The sequence below is a fragment of the Rhinolophus sinicus genome, chromosome 2 (genome assembly GCF_057876585.1).
Source record: "Rhinolophus sinicus isolate RSI-liver-muscle chromosome 2, RSI-T2T, whole genome shotgun sequence".
In the NCBI taxonomy this organism is placed as follows: domain Eukaryota; kingdom Metazoa; phylum Chordata; class Mammalia; order Chiroptera; family Rhinolophidae; genus Rhinolophus; species Rhinolophus sinicus.
In genome coordinates, this window is record NC_142502.1 from 102,415,932 (window position 1) to 102,437,209 (window position 21,278).

Sequence of the window (21,278 nt, forward strand, 5' to 3'; positions counted from 1 at the left end):
AAACAAAAAATGTGATGTGTTTATAAACGTGAATGTGACTTGTCCAAACACTTATTCACTTATTCAAATGAAACCTTTACGTTTCTATTTGCTTAATTCTATTGAACTCAAAAGTGGAACTATGGAGACATAAAACACATGTATGTGTTCTAAGTATAACGTTAAACACGGATGGACTTGATTTATCAAGTTCGTATTTTTTGTAAAATTGGTGAAAATGTTAAGATTAATTTCTAGGGCTAATTTTACTGTCAAAATCCGAATCATAGCCATTAAACCTCCAAATCTCCATTCTTCATCCTGAGGGAGGGAGCTTAGATTCTACAGAAATCGAACCAAATTGTAGAAAGACTCCACTCTCAAGGCCAGTGGTTATCACAGTGTGGTCCGTGAGCCACCAACAGCAGCACCTGAGAGCTTGTTCAAAACGCTGAGGTGCAAATGATCAGGCCCCGCCCCTACAAGCCTACATAGTCAGAAATTGTGAGGGTGAGGCCCAGCAAAAGCCCTCCAGGTGATTTTGATGCAAGAAGCTCAGGTTTCAGAACCACTGTTTCCGGTTACTCTGGCTGGCTGCCCTTTGCAAGGGAACAGTGGAGATGGGGAGTGCTGGAACCTATTCCCAGCTCTTCAGGGATCCTTATTATCTATGGGTTTGCTTTGCCATTACCCTAATACGGATGGAACGTAAGGTCCATCAGAAAAAACATGAACCAGATCTGTTCCACAGAACTGTGAAGTCAGTTTTCCTTGGCTTTGCCTTTGGTCATTTAAAAAAAATTATTGCTTCATGAATCTCTGGTCTCTGAACTTTTCCCTTTTCTAGTAAAAGTACAAATTCCAGCTGGAGTTCTTGACCAACATCTTTCTACAGAAGTTGCTGTCTCCGATGCTTTGCTGAGTTCCAGAGATAAGATAAATAATTTACCAAATGTAGGTTTCTGATTACTCACTCTATTAGCATTTAGAGCAGAGAGCTCTGGCCCCTAGGGAGTTTGATTCGTTCAGATGCAGCCCATCTGCTTTTGTTTTTTTGTGGGGAGTTTTCTTTTGGGGGGGGTTGAGGGGGTTAGGGTTGCCTGGAAAAGCCAAGGAGCTCCCAGCATCCCACACATACTTTAGGGATGAACTGCCTAAATCTTACGGGTTTTACTGGAAATTCTGGGGAATGCTACTTTCTTGTTATTAAAAAAAAAAAAATACGCAGCTGTTAAGACTTTTTTCCTCTTTCTTGCCTCTTTCTTTTAGAGCTGAGTGAAAACAAAACACAATTCATTTTCAAATATTATATAAGATAACTGAAAGGGTATTTTCAATCTTGTGCAATGTATCCTAAATTCATGCTTCACACTACAAGAGTAATTTCAGGGAATTTTATAGAAGGGATCAAGTAGAGTTTCTCCTAAACCAAGTGACACTGGGGGGAAAAACAGCCTATTACATCAAAGCATCATTCTTCACTCACGTAATTTCTTGTAGTAGCAGTATCAGTAGTGATAGATATAATAGGTTTGTATGTGTAGTTATTCTATGGGCTCTTCGCTTTATGGTAAATATGTCATTATTATTTTATACACATCTTAAGGGTAAACTGCAGTACAGAAGAAATCACTGCAAAAATAGCTGATTCTGTGGATGGTCCATTGCAAACTCAGAGGAAAAGGCTAAAATAAACCCAAGAAGTGATGTGTTGGATATGTAATAAATGTTCTTTTATTTCCTTCAAGATAATGTGATCAACAACGTACATCATCTTTTTTGAAAAGAAATGAACTATGCGTCTGGATGGTATTGCAGAGTGGTGAGTGGGTCTTCTTTTGGTCATCCCTAAGAAACAGAAATTGCGTTTAGTCTCCCACGTAAGATTTTTGTATTTTCATGGACTTTCTTAATGCAAAATCAAGACTGCACACCCTGCTTTCCATGGTGAGCACCCTGTGAATAAATGAAACAATAACATGACATTTTACTACAAACCTATTGTTCTGCTGTCAGTGGTTTAGTAAAAAGTTGATCGTGTCCCAATACCAAGTCACTTGCATGGAAATGAACCTTTGGGAATGTACCTTGCTGAGCAATTAACTTAGATACAAAAACAATATATTAGAACAGGCAATACCCCTAAGAGACTGAGAGGTAAGATGAGGATACACAAGGAATTCCTCGTGCTTCGCAGCGCTGGGCCTGAAGCAATTAAAGAGTGAAAGGTGTAAAAAGGTTACTTGCTACCTATTTTATGTTTCTCTGAGAGATTAGCCTACTTTCTTGGCTCATTTTCTTCTTCCTGTGTCAGTAGGTATAAAAGCTTTGGTCGCTGGCAGCCTCACATGACTTCATCTGCATCTGTTATCATAGTTCCAGGCCTCCCAGGGCACACACAGTCATTTACCTCCATTTCCTTTGCTTTCTCCCCACAGCAGGTAAAAAAGCTGCCCCGAGCTGAGATATGTTCTCCCTTGTCATAAGAATCTGCTAAGCCACGGATGGTGAGTTCATAGTCGAGCGTGCTCTCCTTCTCTCGTTTCCTGTCTTCTGACAGATCCTAGAGGCTGGAGCAGTAAATCTGAGAAAAGCAGCATATAAGTACACAAACACACACTCACAAGGAGACCTCGGACCCAGCCACTTGCTCTCATTTCAGCTTGCCTTATGCTGCATTTTAGAAGGTTTCATATTGCTCTTGCAACATTTTTTTGGTTGGCTGGATGGCTGAATGAAACACAACCTTCCCTGCAGACATCAAAGCCTGTCTCCAGCGCAGCAAACTCTCCATCCAGCCTTTCGTCTCTCCGGCTACATTCCAGTTTCACTGGGGCTGCCTTGCATGATAATCAGGCCTAATTACTGCTTTCTCCCTTGATTGTTGTTCTGAGTTTTGGAACTGCAGAGTTCTTTTCTCAGTTTGGTCCTGCCTTCCCTCCCTTTCCCTCCTATTATTTAGCATACTCATCCAAATTCTCAGATTTTGCCTTTGTAATTAGCAAGTAGGTGAAAAGGGCTGGACTGTGCCTTTGGGATATCAGCGCTCTGCCCACTTAGTAAACTTGAATTCTTTTCACAACTGTGGGAAGACCTTGCCGGGTACAGGATATTCCGAATACCACAGGAGCTTTAAGAGATTTATTACTCGGTTAAAGACTAAAACAAAGGCCGTGAGACAATATCCTCATTCCCCAGAGGTATTTTCCTACCTTCTCTTACCACATATTCACAGACACAAAATCTTTTATAAAATGTTAAGACCAGAAGGAAAGGAATGTAAACTAGGACTTCTGGAAATTTTTTGCCAATTCTTTCACTTGGTAAGATGTTTTTTGATGCCTTGATCTCTTTAACTGAAAAAGGAATCACAGGCAAAGAATTTTAAAAATGAGAGATCAGATAATCTTGTTTACCTCCAGTTTAAGCCATCCAGGTAGATGATAATTTATGTTTTCCTTTAAAATTCTTTAAAATGTACTATTGTACTCATTTACCGAGTGCCTCTGTGTGCCAGGCACAGCGTTGCTACTGGGGATTCCAAGACAATAGGACACGCCCTCAAGGAGAACAAGCTGAACCTTAACAGACTAGCAACAGACGAAGGGAACCGGGAACCAAGAATGGGAGGGTCTAGATGTGAAGGTTTTTTGTTTGTTTTTTGGGGGTGGGTGGGTGGGATGGGAGCTAAACAGCAGACATTCATTTCTCACCGTTCTGGAGTCTGGAAGTCCGAGATCAGGGTACTGCGTGGTCAGTTGTTTGTCTCTCAGGCTTGCAGATATGCAGATGCCTTCTCACTATGTTCTCCTATGGGGAAAAGCTAGATGTGAAGGATTTTTTAAAAAATATAATCTAAGTGAAATAAAATTGGCCTTGAGTTGATAATTGTTGAAGGTGTGTATTGAAACATAATTGCTCATTATTACTATTTTGTATATGTTTGAAATTTTCTATAATACAAAGTTAAAGGAAACACAAATGTGATCTGGGGACCATGATCTGTAGAACCATGGGAGAGAGCTGGCTGAAATGCAGATTCTCAGGCCCCACTCCAGTCCAACTCAGTGCGTTTCTTGATTGGGTTCAGTATTTTTTTTCTCCCCCCACACCCCGCTTCTCCAGCATCCCCCACTTGGGGACAGAGTCCCAGAGAGCAGTTTCCATGCTCTTTGCCTCACGTAGAAAGGTGCTGGCTTAGTTATTAGATGACCATCCGCTGTGGCTGGGTGGCCATCAGCTGTTACCGGTTAGCCATTAGCCACTAATATAACTGCCATGGCTGTGGTGGCAAGGGGGTTGGCAGAAAAGCAGATGGCGGATTGCGGCTAGTAAATGCAGTTAGCAAGTAGATTGCAGCTAGCGAGTGGGGTTGGTTGGTTGGCAGAGAAGCAGACTGCGGATTGCGGCTAACAAGTGGGGTTAGCAAGCACGGATGGCAGTTGCAGATCATGTGGATCCCACTTCCTGTGTCTTGCCCAGCCGCCAGCAAGAAGACCCCTTGTTGGGGTACTGGCTGATGTTTGCTTTTGTGTCTCGACCAGCCTCCATCAAGAATATAGTGGTATGAACCCCCTATCCATGGCTCCTCTGGTATTCCTTTCTGGGCATATCCTGCGTTCTTGTGCGGGGAGCAGGAACTGAGTCACTGTATGACACCCCTCCCCCCACTCCAGTTCAAGCGTTGTTTCTCAGTCTAGTTGTGTAGGACACAGCTCCCTGGCCCATGCTCATATTATGAGCCTTGCGCTCCCCCAGGCTGAGGCAGTCGGTCACCAGTCGTTGGTCCACCGCCCACAGCAACTCATGCGGGCTGCCGGCCACTCACGCCGACCTCCGGCTGCTCACGGCAGCCCAGCCCCAGGGAGAGCTGTTGTTCACAATCTTAGCTGTAGAGGATGCAGCTCACTGGCCCATGTGGGAATCGAACCCGCAACCTCGGCTTTAGGAGCACCGTGCTCCAACCACCTGAGCCAACAGGCCATCCTGAGTTCAGTATTTTAAACAAGTTCCTCATGCAAATCCGAGGTCTATTGAAACTTGAGTTCCTTTGCAGGGGAGAGAGAATGTGCCAAGACTGGAGGTGGAAGAAAGAAGGAAAACCATTTATCAGAGAAGAAAAATTTCCTTGGAAACCACTTAATGAGATCAGCCAATTTCAGAACTCAAAAGAGGACTAGAGATCCCGAGTCTAGGCCAGAGCATCTCCAATTGGAATGTGCACAAGAATCGTCTGGGGATCCTGTTCCTACACAGGAGGTTGGGGTGTGGGACCTGAAATGCTGCGTTTCTAGCTAGCTCCCAAGTGAAGCCTTGCCGCCAGTCTCAGGATCACACTTTGATTAGCAAGGGTTAGTTAGTATTTTATAGGTAAGGAAACTGAGGCCCAGAGAGAATATCTGTCCCAAATTGCAGTCATAAAACCAACACTTTGTGGGGCTTTTGTCTAAGGATGAGGAGCTTATGGAGGAGCCCATTACCAGGTGGCAACCGAGAGCAGGCTGCACTCACTCCCATGAGGACCGCAGATGGCGGCCAGTCCTGGAGCGGAGCTGCAGTAGACTTCTCAGCACCATTGGGATGACCTGGGAGCTGCCATGTGGCCGTTTTCCCACAGTCTTATTTCTTATCACCACTACTGCATCTTCCAGGTCAAGTCTCTTGAATTCTTCTTGGAATTCCATGAGACTTCTTGGGCAATACCGTGTTTGCCCGAAAATAAGACCTAGCTGGACAATCAGCTCTAATGCGTCTTTTGGAGCAAAAATTAATATAAGACCCAGTATTATATTATATTATATTATATTATATTATATTATATTATAGCCAGTATTACATTATATATATAGTATTATATTATATTATATTATAGCCAGTATTACATTATATATATAGTATTATATTATTATATTATATTATATTATATTATATTATATTATATTATATTATATTATATTATATTATATTATACTGGGTCTTACATTACATAAGACCCCGTCTTATTTTACTATAAGATGGGGTCTTATATTAATTTTTGCTCTAAAAGATGCATTAAAGCTGATTGTCTGGCTGGGTCTTATTTTCGGGGAAACACGGTAGTATGACCCAGTGCACTAACATATGCCCAGAGTTGAGCATAGTTTTGGTCCAATGCTAGTGCGTTAAACAAGTTAGCTAAGTATCCTGGTTTGCAAGAACAATATGGATTAGTAATCTATTAAATATACTCCTCAGTATCAGGCTGGGGAGCACTTCTTCATACAAGAAATCCTGTTTCACGCAGTGACTAGTGCACTCAGGGAACTGGTTATCTCAGAGCTGGTACAGATTCAAAGCAGCTTTCACACTCTCCTGAAGGATGGATAAGATAGTTTATCACCCTTAATGGAAGGGGATGCTTGGGCGTTGGGGTCAGAGAAGCTGTCCTTGCCCTCAGTTTCCCTGTCAGTGACAGAACTCAGGACAGGGTGACTCAAGAACCGACCAGAAGCACATTTTGTAGTTGTTAATTTCCAGGTACTGAAGAACTGCAATAGGATATTTCGACTCAAATTAACAAAAATGTTACCAGAACCTCTCTCCACAAACACACAGTCGTATAGGCACCTCCCGCCCCACTTCTCTACCTATACCCTCAAATAAGCGTCTTTTCCTCTGGTCTTAAAACAATTTCTGTTGGAGAGAAATGTTTCTGGGTTAGAATGGCCTATGCTCTTTCCCAAAGCCATGAGCGGGTCTCTTTGAAACATCACATGTTACATTTATCTCTCTTCCCTCTCATCCAACAACACATTTTCCCTGAGCCCTCTTATCTAGAAATGCTAACGAGGGCACGGAAAAATGGTAAACCGAATCTTCTAGACTTTCCAGTCCCAATCAGAGTGAAGTTTGAAAGCATTTCTTAGGATCAGAGTCCAAGGAAAAGTTAATTTTTGGTTCTGGGCGTGTGGACTTAGGCTTTTGTGCCAGTGAGGAGTAAGGACCGGAATGAGTAAAAACCCTTTGGAGGCAGGGGTGAGAGGGTAGGAGGGGAGTAGGGCCTCCCTGGAGCCTCGGGTCATTAGTAATCTGCTTTGTGAATGAAGCTAAAGGGGGTGGGGGGTACACATACTTGGAATTCCTTTATCTGGGTGGGCTCCTTCTCTTCAGATTTTCAGGATGTGGGAAATGGAAGATGAAAGAAGCTGCATTTCCATCCTATCAGGTTACAGTGTGTAAAATGGAGAGGGAATGAAGGAGGGGGGCAGTGTGGAGAGGGATGGGAGAAGGCCTCTGAGGGGGGCCAGGGAAACCCAGTTTGGGAACTGGCTGGGGAGAGTGAGAAAGAAAGAGTGTTGGGGCGTGCAGATCACGTTTCACATCACGTCAGAGCTGTGGAATTTCCTCTCTTCTGGGGGGAGGCCTGTGAAGATAAAGTTGGTTTAAGGTTAGTCCGTGATGAATAATAGCCCAAAGGGGACCGATGGAGGGTGTTACTAAGTGACTGGTGTTTACAAGCAGACATTTCGTGGTGGGGAAGGGAGGTGGGAGTGGGGCCATCTTCAGTCTGAGTTGTTAACCAAATTCTGTGACCCGAAGATGGAGTCCATGTATGGATTTTATTTTCTGTCTGACCCCTGTGGTATGCAGAGCCCTGAACTGCGGGCTGAGAAGGGGAGGGAAAGGAATGGGAAGGTAATTAGAAAAGGCGGGTGGACCTCCTATGTGGATGAGGGATCCCGGACCCTGCGGGCACAATCCAAATTCTGCTTTGTGTCTCCGGCGTCCCCGGGGCGGTCCTGGCAGGCTCCGTTTCTGTTCTGATTAAGCCACGTGCTCCACACCGCACAATTGTCGCTGGCCCTGCTCTTGGGAGGACCTTTCCTCCCAAGAGATGTGTTTATTTTTAAAATTCTACCCAGACAGGTAGCCTTCCTTGTTGTCTGTTATGGAAAAGAGAACACCCACCTCAGAACCGCCACCCCAAGTGTGAAGCAGAAGTGTGAATGGAACTTGTGTGAGGCAGGGTAAGTGATTCCTAAGGCTAGGGACGCCCTCTTTTTTAGGGAAGCATAAAAACAGTGGAAGACGGGTCAAATCGGGACCAAAAACAAAATCCTGCTCTCGCAGAGAGACAGGCCTTAAAGCATAGGGGGTGGAAAAGCATGTTTAGAGAAAAAGTGTATTTATTAAACCTTGATACCAACCTTAATCAGGCAATGTATTGTTCTAATATTATGATGGATAGAAAGTTATTAGATAGCATATAAATCACCACATACTACAGATGACAAAAATATTGCTTTTCAAAAAATTAGAATACAAATACGCTAGTCACAAACCATACCAAGCTTCACTTAATCTTTTTTTTTTGTTTTTTTTCTCCCTGTTTTAGAAAGCTGTTTAAGATTTTACAGTCTATCAGGGCCATCACTTTCAAACATCTATTAGTACCATATTGTAGTCGCGTGAGAGGTTCAGTTAATAAAGATTTCTGTTTGATAGATTGCTAGAGCAAACAGACTTGCACTATCGCCTTTGAATTGCTATTGAGCTATAATACGCTGTCCATTTTTTTATCATTTTACAAACCATACACTCATATTCTCCCTCTCCTTTCCAAATACCCTTCCCCCAACAGTTTGCAAAAAATAAATATTATTATATGTCCTCCTTTTGCATTATCTGCTCTCGGCTACCTTTCCGATGAAAGCTGTAGCCTTGAACCTTGCCAGACTCAACCGAGCTTCCCTAACCCATGCTGTTCCTTCTTAACACCCATATTTTCTAAGTGTGACTTTTTTTTTTTTTGGCAAGGTCTAATAAATTTGGGAGGGGTACTATTATTTGAACTGGTCCTTCTGGACTTCTTAGTGGTTTCCTAAGAGCAGGTAAAGGTAGTAACCCAAATGATATTTCCTGTGTGCCCAAGTAAAATAAGCCAACAGCATGTTTTTCTATTCTTAGTTGAAATGAAAATTAATTTTTGAAAGTCCTATAGTCAGCTTAGGCCGTCATAACCTGCTCCTGACCTTAGTGGTGGAGAATCTAAGGACTTGAATGTTAAAATTAGAACTGACGTGGAGTACTGGCCCTGTATACCAGCTGGGCACCTTATTTTTATTTAACTAACACTTATGCAGCATTTACTAAGTGCCAAGCACTGTTCTAAGCATTTTACAAATATTTGCTTGGCTAATCCTCATAGTAGTGTTATTATTATATAACCCTGTTATGAAATAGTGTAATTATTGTCCTCACTTTACAGATGAGGAATCTGAGACATGGAGCTGTGACGTCATTTGCCAACCTATGAACATGACTTGAGTTCGCCTCGCTAGCATGTCCTCTATTAGGTGGGAGTTGGGGACACCACCTTGCAACCTGGGACAAGTCATTCAGCAGTGCTGGGGCCATGTGAAGGGTGGGAAACCATGGGCAGCAGGGAAGACAGGGCATTACATGGACATGAAAAACAAAAGAGCAAAGCCAGAAGAAAGGGAGATTTCACGGGCTGCTCCTTCCACTCCCATTCCTATTAGAGCAGCATAGCAGGTCTCTAATACCTTCTTATAATTCAATTCACAACCTCAGTCCTGTACCATTTCCGTTTCCTTGAACTGCATCTAGACATGATCTGGTCCCCACCAGCTTCTGACTTCATTACTCATTCTGTTTACAGCTTGGCCTCACCCTTCAGACTGCCCTGATTTCCCAGATAGGAATTTGGCTGCCCTCATTGACTATGATTCACATTTTTGTCCCAGCCACATTACACCAGGGCCTTCTGTATGCAAAGACTTCTGGTCAGATGGGTACCCTGGAACCCCCTCTTCCTTCCATCCTCGAAATCCCTTTCATGGGTAAAGCAGGCTCTGTGAATATAGCCTTCTCCAGAGAGTTAGGGCAGGGCTATGCAGGACCTTGAATGAAATATGGGGGGAACCCTTTGAAAGGTTTGAAGCTGTGGGGGGGGTGATGTGATAAAGGGGGCTTTTAAGAAGATGAGGTGGTTGCACAGGATAGGTAAGGCAGGAGGCAGGGGCTTTTGTGAATAAGGGACAAGTGACAGACGAGAGGGCAGAGGTGAGGTGCCAGTGGCAACAGAAAGGGAGAAGCATGTATGGAAGGCAGAAGAAACATCTCACAACACTTGGCTGTTGCCTGGATTTGAAAGGCAAGAGGGTGTGGAGAGTCACGCACTGTGATTGTCCAAGATTTCCTATCGAAGCATCTGGGAAACTGATGCCTCAGCCCTCAGGAGCAAGTGGAAGGGCCAAGGGTAGTGCCTGGCAATTAGGTAGGCTCAGGAAATGTTTACAGAATATATTTGTGTCAAATCTCTAATCTTGTCATTAAAATAGTAATGCCACCCAGAAAGAGACAACTGGGATCCTTATACACCTTTGTCTTAAGGGAAAGAGAAAGACTGGTCAGGAGAGGCAGAGGAGGAGCACACCTAGTGAATGAGGTGTTTCCTGCCAGGGCTCCTCTGTTTGGGGGAGAGCAGGGAATGAGAGGGACCCAGAAGAGAAGCCTCACCTTTACCCTTATCAGAGCTTCATCTAGAACCTCCCTGTGCCCAGAAGTTTACGATGGAGGGCACCAGGGGGGAAGGAGAGGCAGGGCAGACAGCAGGGTGGGTGAGGAGCAGCCGTCAGTCAGCCACTGACTGCAGAAGTCCGTGAGTGGGGGCTTCGCGGGTGTCCAAGAGGGAGACCCCCCAGCAGCACCCCATGGGTGGGGGCAGGGAGCCACTCTGACCAGGTGGTGGCCGTTGTTGTCATAGTTCCAGGTCTGTTCTTTGCATCTGAAGTAGAGAACTAGTCTGGGGCTCTTTGAATTCTAGAGAAATCCACTGCTCTCTCATTACTCAGTTATTTCAGCCTCCTCCTCGTCCTTGACGTCACTTCATTTTCCATTTACTGTCTCCTTGCTGTCACGGCAGTTAATCCTTGCTCTCTTACCCATGTAACATCTTCTCTTATCTCCTTCTCCCTGGAAACTTAGGCCAGGATTGAAAACAATCCCCCAAAGAGGGAAAAACTAAAACGAATTCAATTTTTTTTTCCTGTGTCCATGTTTGACCATAGACATGTTTTCTATTCTCATCTTTAACTGTGTATTATGAGTTGTAGGGGCCAAGGGCTCTGTCAGGCTTTGAGAAGGTGTTTTATAAGGAATATATAGGACCTTCCCTCCAGATCACAGTTTGATTGATGAAGGTGATAGTCCCGGCAGCTACCATTTATTTTTTCAGTGCTAGGTGATGTGTTAATTGATCTACATTCATTCTCACTGAGTCCTCCCAGCAACCCTGTCAGTTACATATGCCTACTACCCCCATTGGACAGATGAGGAAATTAAGACTCAGGAATTGAGTAACTTGTCCGGTTATAGCTGTGAGTGTTGGTTCCAAGCTGACATTTATTGAGCACTTACGACGTGCCACGCTCTGTACCAGTACTTCCCACTGAATCCTCAGGAAACCACTGTGAGGTGAGTATTCTTATTATCCTCACCTTCCAGGTCAGGAGGCAGGCTCAGAGAGGTTAAATAATGCACAAATATCACACTACTAGAAAGCAGTGGAAGCAGGCTGTCCCCCTAAGCAGTACACTTGTAGCCTGCTCTCTGACCAGTGCATTTAGTTATTAAAATACCAAAAGAAACCCTATGCAATTTGGTTTTATCCCTGAAGTGACCCCAGGGAAGGACCCTCAGGACAGCATTGTATCAAGGTTCCAAGGTACTCCCTGACTGTGGAAGAGAGTGGTGGTGGCAGGAGAGGTCTGGAAGGATGAATTGGTTAATGTGCAAAGGGAAGGGCAGAAGCAGCTAAGTGGGGTTAGGACTGCCTCTGTGCGTGCCCTGGAAATGCAAACAGCCCCGGGCTTGGCTTCCACGGCTGGCCCGGGCGGCTGGCGCGCAGCCTGCTGGAAGGGAAGCCCCAACTGAGGGAGCAGCCGCAGGACCCTACAGCAGTGGCTTCCCCCTCTCTGACCTTTAGCTTGAGCTGATGAATTGGCAGCAACTGTGTGACATCAGGGAGACATTTTCTTCTGTGTGAGTTCAGAGCTTCCATTTACAAATTCCTCAGTCACAAGACGGAGGCTGCAGAAGCCCAGGCACACTTGTGGCGGCAGCAGGTGACGTGCACTTGCTCCAAGTCTTCCAGAAGTCTGCGTAATCCCAGGGATTCCGGGAGGCCTCGGGGATGGCCATGTAAGGTGCGATCGCTGGCCTTACTTATCCCCGCAGGGCTGCCAGCTCTGAGGAGCCCTGCAGTGACGTGAGGGGATCACAGACTGGGCACGCCGGGCAGGCGCCCAGGAGCCGCGTCTCCCCTGGCAGTTCTGCATGACCACCCTCTCTTGCCCTTATCCCTGGTGAAGACTCGCACTCGCTTTAAATTAAGTGAGTTTGAGAGTTACCCAAACATATTTTTTCTTAATTTTTTTTTCAGGACTTTATTGGGGAACAGTGTGTACTTCCAGGACTTTTTCCAAGTCAAGTTGTTGTCCTTTCAGTCTTAGTTGCGGAGGGTGCAGCTCGCTGGCCCATGTGGGAATCGAACCAGCAGCCCCATTTCCCAGAGCTCACGCTCTAACCAACTGAGCTATGCCTCTGCCCTTTTTCTTAACTTTTGTGTGAGATGAGAGAGAGAGAGAGAGAGAGAGAGAGAGAGAGAGAGAGAGAGAGAGAGAGAGAGTTAGTTAGTTGAGGAATCTAATGTCTAAACTTCAGAGTGGTGGAAGAAACCATTACTTTAATACGGCCAAGGTCAGAGTTGAAGGGAACATAGATCTTTAAATACTGCAAGCCCCTTATTTTATAGAGGAGGAAACTGCAGGCTCAGAGAGAAGTGACTTGCCCAAGGTCTCACAGCACATTAGAGGCAGGACTAGAATGATAACATTGGGCAAGTTTCTCTCTGGGGCCTCAGTTTCTTCACTGATGAAATAACATGGTGGGATTTAATGATGTCCAAGATTTTTCTCCAGATCTTAAAATATCAGATCGTAATTAAGTGACTCTCCTAAGTTCCCTGGGGGATCCTAGTCGATCTAGTGGGGCAGGGCCCTGGGCAAGGCAGGAACACGGCTATGAGGGCTGGGCGTTAGATGAACAGATGACTCTCAGATTTCGAGACAGATGATTTCATTACTTTTGCTACCCATCTCTTCACTTCAGTCCCTGCCCCTCCCCTTGCCTTTGGAAACCAACATTTATGTCTGAGCAGCTACCCATATTCCTCTTTTCCCTTCCTTCCCAACCCAGAGACACATGAGGTCAACAATTAAGTTCGTGAACTCATCCTAGAAAAAAGTGCTACATACCTCACTGCTGAATATCACTACGGTCACCTTCGAAGTACTCCCCTTGGGAAGCTATGCACTGATGCCAGTGTCTAGTCCACCCTTCAAAGCAATTTTGGAACTCTTTTTCTGGAATAGCCATCAGAGCTGTCGTCATATTACCCTTGATGTCCTGAATGTCATCAAAACGTCTTCCTTTCAATATTTTATCTTTGGGTAAAGACAGAAGTCACTGGGGACCAGATCAGGTGAGTAGGGAGGGTGTTCCAATACAGTTATTTGCTTACTGGCTAAAAACTCCCTCACAGACAGTGCCGTGTGAGCTGGTGCATTGTCGTGATGCAAGAGCCATGAATTGTTGGCGAAAAGTTCAGGTCATCTAACTTTTTCATGTAGCCTTTTCAGCACTTCCAAGTAGTAAACTTGGTTAACCATTTGTCCAGTTGGCACAACTTCATAATGAATAAACCCTCTGATGTCAAAAAAGGTCAGCAACAGCGTTGCAACAAGTTCACGAACTTAATTGTCAGACCTTGTACACATTCCTTAGTTTCTGCTTATTTCCTGGGCCAGTATTACTCCATCTTACTCATATATCTGTAGCTTTCTACTACCTTTATTGAGGAATCACTGACTATGTGCAGGGTACTACATACTGTCAATGTGAGAAACATCCAAGCCTTTAGAAAATTTTTATTTAAGAGTTTATTTGAGCCAAACTGACATGTGCCAGGGGGCAAGATCTCAAATGCTCCTGAGCATTTTTTTTGCATCTTCTTTTATGCCTTTGAAATTAAGGAGGCAACATAAGGAAGATTACAGGTTGGAGGTGGGAGAAAGTAAGGTGGGGATTGGATTACAGAATAGTTAACAAGATTATGTGCTCTCTTGAGGGTTAATACCTCCTTCAAGGGGCATTACTTCTGGTATTTCAAAGGTGAGTTAACCTAGATGCACGAGAACAATGGACAGGGCTTGCTTAAGGCAAAGACTAACCTTTTACTACAAAAGCTATATGCCTGGGGTGTGACCTGCCCTGTTAGGAATTTATGATCAGATCACCCTGTGAGGTTACTTTCCATAGAACCCTCTTTTTTGGTTCACAATAGGTTTCATTGTCCCATCTAATTCTCCTACTTGCATCCTCTGATTTAGGTTATCCTCCCCATAATGCAGATGTTTACATACTCGCATATTCCTGTAGCTAGTAAGTGGTGAATCTCTAAAGTGACTCAAATCTGATGGGAGACCAGGCTTCATTTCCTATACTACCTCTCTTGTTATCCCATGCATTACCTCTCTGGAGGCCCTGAAGCTCTCCCTGTGGCCCGTCAGTTCACTTGGGTGTCACAGGTGCTCATGTGACTGAGCACCCAATATCCTGTCAAGACCCAATATCTTTGTCCTATTCCATCACCACAGACTTTGACGCCCTTCTGTCATAATGAATACTGAGGATTGAGGCTCAGCGTAGGAAGAAGAATCAGGATCATTGGTGTCTTTCATGACTACTGGACAAAAATTCAAAGCAATCAGTTATCATTTTGTTCCTCTGAGCTTCCTAGGAGCTAAAGAGAATGTAAACCCACTAAGTTGTTAGTATTGATAAACTACGTTACACAGATCCATTTGCAGACATTTCCTAGAACAGCAGTCCTGTAGTTCTGATACTAAACTGTCTTCCGGCCACCCTGAGTCATGTTCCTTGTGGCATCTCCAGCTGGTCAGCAGGTCACACAAGGTGGGGTGGAGGCAGCAGCTGAAAATGCAGTAACACCCTGTTAGATTCCAGGAACCCACCGGTAGTTGTGACTCTTCTCAAACAAGTGTGGGCAAAAGTCTGAGGGCTGAGAGGTTAGATGGGTGGGATTTGGTGTAAAACCATGCAGGTACCCTCAGGGACCAGTGCGTGCGGGAGACCCTGCTCGCTGCGCCATTTGTCGTACGGGGAGCCAGGCGGGGTCTCTGCTCCCGCTCCCCACAAGAGAACGCAGGATATGGTGAGGCCAAAAAGGAGCACCCACGGAGCCATAGATAGGGGAGTCATACTGGTATATTCTTGCTGGCGGCACCATAGTCTCACTGGAGGCTGGATCCACACTGTCCGCAACCAGCCATCCTAACTGCAATCCGCACTTGCCAGCCCAGCCACCATCTTCTTGCTAGCCCCCATTTTTTGCTAGCCTAGCCACAGCAGTTATATTAGTGGCCAATGGCTCACTGGTTACAGCTGACGACCAGCTAGCCACAGCTGATGGCCATGCAATCACAGTTGATGGCCATTTACTACCTGAGCCAGCACCTGTCTATGTGAGGCCGAGAGCCTGGAAACTGCTTTCTGGGGCTCTGTCCCCACAACCAGCCTTTCCTTTGTTCATTCCTTGTTCATCCTTTCCCCAAACACTTACTGAGCATGTGCATGGGCGTGTTAGATCTGGGACTGTGTTGGATGCTGGGAATTCCAAAATGAATACTCAAGAAGTTAATATTCTAACTCTGGAGACCAACATATGCAAGCCATTATTATAGGGCATGAACATGCTATCCTAGAACCATGGTTCCTTAATGGAATGAGGAATTCGTTCTGCTGGGCTGGGGGTTAGGGGCTGGTTTGGGAAGGCCTCACTGGGAGGGCGTCCTTTCGGAGCGGAGTCCTGAGATAAGAGGAGAGGAAAGCACATTCCAGACCCAGAGTGAGCACAGCTTAATCTGGGAACTTGGAGTCTAGCGTGTTCCACAGAGAGCCAGTTTGTCTTTTTATGCAAACAACAACTTTTGCAGGTATCAGTCTAGATCACCATCCTCATCAAAACTAACATTGATAGAACTTACTAGTGCCAGGCAGTCTGCTTAGTGCTTTACTCACATCTTTTTAAATATACAACAACCAGAAGAGGTAGGTATTATTAACGCTATTTTACTGGTGAGGAAACTGAAACTTAGAGAGAAGTTAGGATACTAGCCAAGGTTAGGAAGCACTTACGCTCTTAATCACTGCACTCTATATTCCCAGTTTGTTCTTTTCCCTTTGTTTTGTGGATGCTTGTTATTGTTTTTGTGTTTTGAGGGGTGTGCTTTTTCTCATGTGTGTGTACGTCCAAGCCCCTTCCTGTCCGATGGGGCACGCTGGGAGGTCAGCCTTTGGCTTTGGCCTTCTCTATCCCCCCATAGTGTTCCAGCAAGTGATTCTGCATAAACTGAACCAAGCCTGAAGTTCTGTTTGTTTGGGGTTTTTTCCATGAGAAAATTAAACCCAAAGAAGAACCAAAACATACTCAGCAGAGCTTACTGTGTCACTGCTACTGCCAGAAGCATTTGCCTTGGGACCAGGTTAGCCAAGTTGACGTTATTATTGGAAAGTGGTCTTTTAAATATACGTGTGGGGTGTGTGTGCAATGGGTGATGTTACGGATTGGAAGTTAATTAGGTTCAGATTTTGCAGAGCTTCAAATGCCATTTAGAGAGTTTGGACTTCATTTTACGGAGATATAAAGAAAAGGGAAGGGAAAGGAGTGTTTATTCTGCCCGGGCACTATGGTAGCACACACCTTTTCACCTTCCACCTTGGTGATCAGTGAGGTTTTTGAATAGGGCAGGGGTACATTGAGTTTAAGATGAACCTGTGTTGGATGCAGGAGGCGTTGAGGGAAAGGGTTTAGAAGTAGAGATTCCAGTTTGCAAGTTAGGGTAAAACCTGGGGATGAGGGGTAGGGATACCAAAGGGGACATTTTATAAAGACACTAACACGTGATAAATATATTTTTATATACATACTCTGGTTTATCAGTTTCCAAGTTTGATTTTTGGATATTAGGTTTTTTATGGTGGACCCCACTTGTATAGTTATAACAGGTTCTCTTGCAAATCTTTTCTTTGAGTCCAGGATGTCACTTGTTGCCTGTACCTGAATGAAACTCAGATATATAAAAGCTTGAATCTGAGTCTAAACGTAGCCCCCTGCTGACTTGGAGGAAAATCTAAACTTGGCAAAATGCCTGCATCTCTCTTCAAGCTGCAGTCTAAAAAGTAGCTCTCTACCCCCGCCCCCCCCCCAACTAATGAACTATATCTAATAGCCTCTCTTTAGAGTCCTTTGAGAAAGAGATGGCGTTTGTTTTTGACCTCATTATCCATTTCAGCCTGTCCTTGATGAAAATAATCACCCCATAGGCAGGTGCATTCCTCACATTCCTTTCTCTGCTAGCTGTTAAGACGTCGTTAGCCCCAGTGACCATGGGAAAATGCTGCTGTCTGCTTCAGAGAGGCTAAGGGGAGTGGGCACAAGATAACAAGAGGTGAAGAGGTCAGAGTGGAAGGCCCTTTCATCTTTTCAGGCTGTTTCCAATCCAGACAAAGGATTCCGTCCAGGGGTGCAAGGCCCACGCGGCTTTATTTTATGGTCTGGCCCTGAAAGGCGGTTGGGAGGGCCGTGTCGTATCTGGATATTGTTTGGGAGGCGAATGGCTGGCTCCCAGGAAGTCCTCGACTCCTGGGGGAATGCTAAGTGGAAGGAAGGGCAAGCAGCCCCTGTTTCAGCGGAAGAGACCACCCAGCTACTCAAAGGAGAGTGTGAAGGGTTTGAATGGAATGAGCCTTCCTGCAGGATTTATCATTCAGACTGTGAGATTAAGGGTGTGAGGCTGTTTAGAGGCTTCAGATGGGGTAATTCTAGGATTGGCAGCAGAAGAAAAACAGGGAAGGAAGGGGGTGAAGTGGTGGGGGGAAAGGGAGGCAGGGGTGGTGTGGAGATGGATGGAGAGTTAAGGGCAATTTGGAAACCTGCAGGTGTGAGGACGGAGTGCTCCAGATTTCCTCCTCTTGCCACTAACCTGCTTTATGACTTTGAACAAGTCATTTCTCCCTTTTGTCCAATGAAGCGATTGGAAGGATACCACAAGGCCCTCAAGCGGCTGCCTTGGAGTAAGGGGAGAGACTTAGGCTGCTCTCCCCTCCCCCACCACTTTTTCTCCGCTTGCTTCATTGATTATGTTTTATTAGAAAAACAACATAGCCACATTATCAATAATTGAAAGTCAACAGCTCTGCATCTCACCCAAATCCCCAACACTCCCCAGCATCTTCATGCAATAGTAACTGCCTTTTGGGGGGATTTCCCATCGATCTTTTTTTTTCAAATGGATATATATTCTAACATCTCTGTAGTGCACCTACAATTTTGTGCCCAGATCCCCCTCCCCGCAGTAAATTCATAGTGCTGGCTATCTTCTGTTTGCCCCTGCAGATTCTCTCACCAACTACCTTCACCTACTCTGTGCTCTAGGAGGCTGTTGTGTGCCGCTTTGCCCTCCTCTGGCTTTTGGTTGGGTTTGAGGGATATGTCTTCCTTTCCTCCCTCCCTTCCAGATCACCGAAGACCAGCTGAGTCCCTCCATCAAAGTTCATAGCTCCTGTCCGGGGGCCCTTCCAGGTGTTCTCCTCCATGTCCCAGCAGGGCCCCACTTACATCTTCAGGCCTTGACTGGAGGTGGGAACAATTTTCCTCTGCTTTGATGCTGTTTCTAAACTCTGTCCACACCTTTGTAAATGGCCCCTTTATCAAACTCTCTTCAAATTTCCCAATTTTGATTGTGCCATCTATTTTCTGCTGGGACCCCAACTGTCACAGAATATACCGAGGATGCCAAAAAATGTATACACATTTTAAGAGATGTTATCTATGTATGACTTTTCGAAGTTGAATTGAATTACGGTAGCAATGTGTAGTACGGCATTCACGCAAATGATGGCGTTAATCAAATGAATGCTAGTGTCACCATGTGATAGGCAGGATAGTCAAAGAAAATGGCGGAGGCACAGTTGTCATTTGAGGAGCTCAAGACCATTTTGAAGTGTATTTGAAATTCAAGAATGTTCTCCTGACTTAACACCCCTTGACTTCTACCTATGAGGGACCTTAAAGGATGTGGTGTACCATAGAAAACCAGCTACACTGGCGGTACTTCAGGAAGAAATTGAAACGGCATGCGCAGTGATACAAGTGGACACTTCGGTCAATGTTGCTCAAGCAGTAGTTTGCCGTAATCAGAAATGTCTAGAACTGATGGTAACCACTTTGAGCACCTCTTGTAATTGGAGAATTCAGACGTGACTTGTATTCATCTTTTGCTACCAGTACACATTGAGTATTACAATTTTAATGGTTTTTTCCTTTCTTAAAGTGTGTATACATTCTTTCGGAACCCTCTGTATATTATTAGTATTTTTCAGATATATATACTGTAATTCGCTTCACCATTCACTTATTGACCCACATATAATTTGCTTCCTATTTTTTCAGTACCAAAACCTCAGTGAAATATTCCAAGACAAGAAATCATGGTTTCTTTCTTTTTGTTTTTTTCTTTCTTTTTGTTTTTTTTTTTTAAAGATTTTATTGGGGAAGGGGAAGACTTTATTGGGGAACAGTGTGTACTTCCAGGCCTTTTTTCCAAGTCAAGTTGTTGTCCTTTCAATCTTAGTTGTGGAGGGTGCCATTCAGCTTCAAGTTGTTATCCTTTCAGTCTTACTTGTGGAAGGCGCAGCTCAGCTCCAGGTCCAGTTGCCGTTGTTAGTTGCAGGGGGTGCTGCCCACCATCTCTTGCGGGAGTCGAACCGGCAACCTTATGGTTGAGAGGATGCATTTCAACCAACTGAGCCATCCGGGAGCTCAGCGGCAGCTCAGCTCAAATTTCGGTGTTCCATCTTAGTTGCAGGGGGCGGAGCCCACCATCCCCTGCAGGACTGGAGGAGTTGAACCAGCAGCCTTGTGGTTGAGACCCCACTGACCCATGTGGGAATCGAACCGGCAGCCTTCGGAGTTAGGAGCATGGAGCTCTAACCGCCTGAGCCACCCGGCCGGCCCATGGTTTCTTTTTATTGCAGGAACTTCCTTTCCTTTCTGGGTTTAAGTTCAAGGCAGGTGATTGATCCTTTCAGCAAGTATGTTTTTAGTTACAGACCTTGGCTGTCCTCAGAGAACTTACCAGCTGGTAGCACAAAATTGAGAAATGTGATGCTAGAAGAACAACTGAGTCAAATTATGTGAGATAGCTAGGAATTCAAAGATAGGGGAGGGATGGTTAGCTGGAAAAGGCCTGCTGGCTGGTGGGGCTATCTCAGGAGAGGGCCGTCTAATTATTACCCTGGTTAATTTATCATCGTCCAAAAGTGGGTCCTCATCTGATTTTGTTTGATGAGTATATAAAATAAGAGTGCGGATTATTTAGATTACACAGAGAAACATTTCTGTCAGGTGGACCTGAATCTTTGTGCCAACTTGGTTCGCACATTATGTCTTATAAGCAGAAGCCAAGTGGTGACTGGAGTAGTATTTGGGGAACAGGTTTATTGCAAGGAATGGACTTGAAAGCTTAGGGCCATCAGGCTGGTTAGTGAGACTCACAACCATCTCTACAGTAGGGATGACCTTGCCCATGGGACCTAAATATTCCACGTCTGTGAGCCAAGACCCCCCCCCCCCCCATGCCTCAGTAGTGCTGGGCGCTGCACTGTCAACTTGACCTTTGTAAGTCCACCTTTTCCTTGCCTTTGACCCTTTCTTTAAGGGATGCCTTACAATTTTAATCGGCATTCTGCATCAGAATCACCTGGGGAGGGCTTGCAGTTTTAACAAGCCCCCTGACCCCAGCCCCCACGATGCTCAAATGCCTTCAGTCTAGTACGACGGAGTCTTCTGCAGCCACTGAGTCTCTTTAAAAGAATGTCTTTCTCATCTCTGCTCTGACCCCCATTTTGCGGTCATTTACAATTTAATATTCAGATGGGCAACCTTCAGTTTTAATCTCTGGTTGAGGAGTGGGGCACTTTGTGGTTGTTGACTCCCAAAAACAGCAGTGGGGAGATCTCTGAGGAGGCAGAAGTTTCACCTGGGGGTTGGAGGACTGAAGAGCGACTGGCTCAGACTTCCTGGTTTCATACTGCTCCCAGCTGCCCGGGAGCTGCAGACCGACTACTCATCCTTCATTTCTACCTAAAGCTGG

At 45.1% G+C, this 21,278-nt stretch overlaps 2 long non-coding RNA genes across 5 annotated transcripts; one reads left to right on the plus strand and one right to left on the minus strand.

Moving 5' to 3' along the window:
- Window positions 1-1,549: 1,549 nt before the first annotated feature.
- Window positions 1,550-17,618, minus strand: LOC141571861 (uncharacterized). Of its 4 annotated transcripts, none has more exons than XR_012496914.2 (5): window positions 13,299-17,618; window positions 7,091-7,381; window positions 3,693-3,789; window positions 2,390-2,563; window positions 1,550-1,827 (listed from the first exon to the last, which is right to left on the minus strand). It is a non-coding gene; the product is annotated as an uncharacterized LOC141571861 (long non-coding RNA). The 4 variants fall into 4 exon arrangements; XR_012496912.2 differs by having other exon boundaries at window positions 1,550-1,935; XR_016020344.1 differs by having other exon boundaries at window positions 1,550-2,563.
- On the plus strand, window positions 7,290-11,956 carry LOC141571862 (uncharacterized). The gene is made up of 3 exons (XR_012496915.2): window positions 7,290-7,405; window positions 7,881-7,985; window positions 9,227-11,956. It is a non-coding gene; the product is annotated as an uncharacterized LOC141571862 (long non-coding RNA).
- Window positions 17,619-21,278: the final 3,660 nt, after the last annotated feature.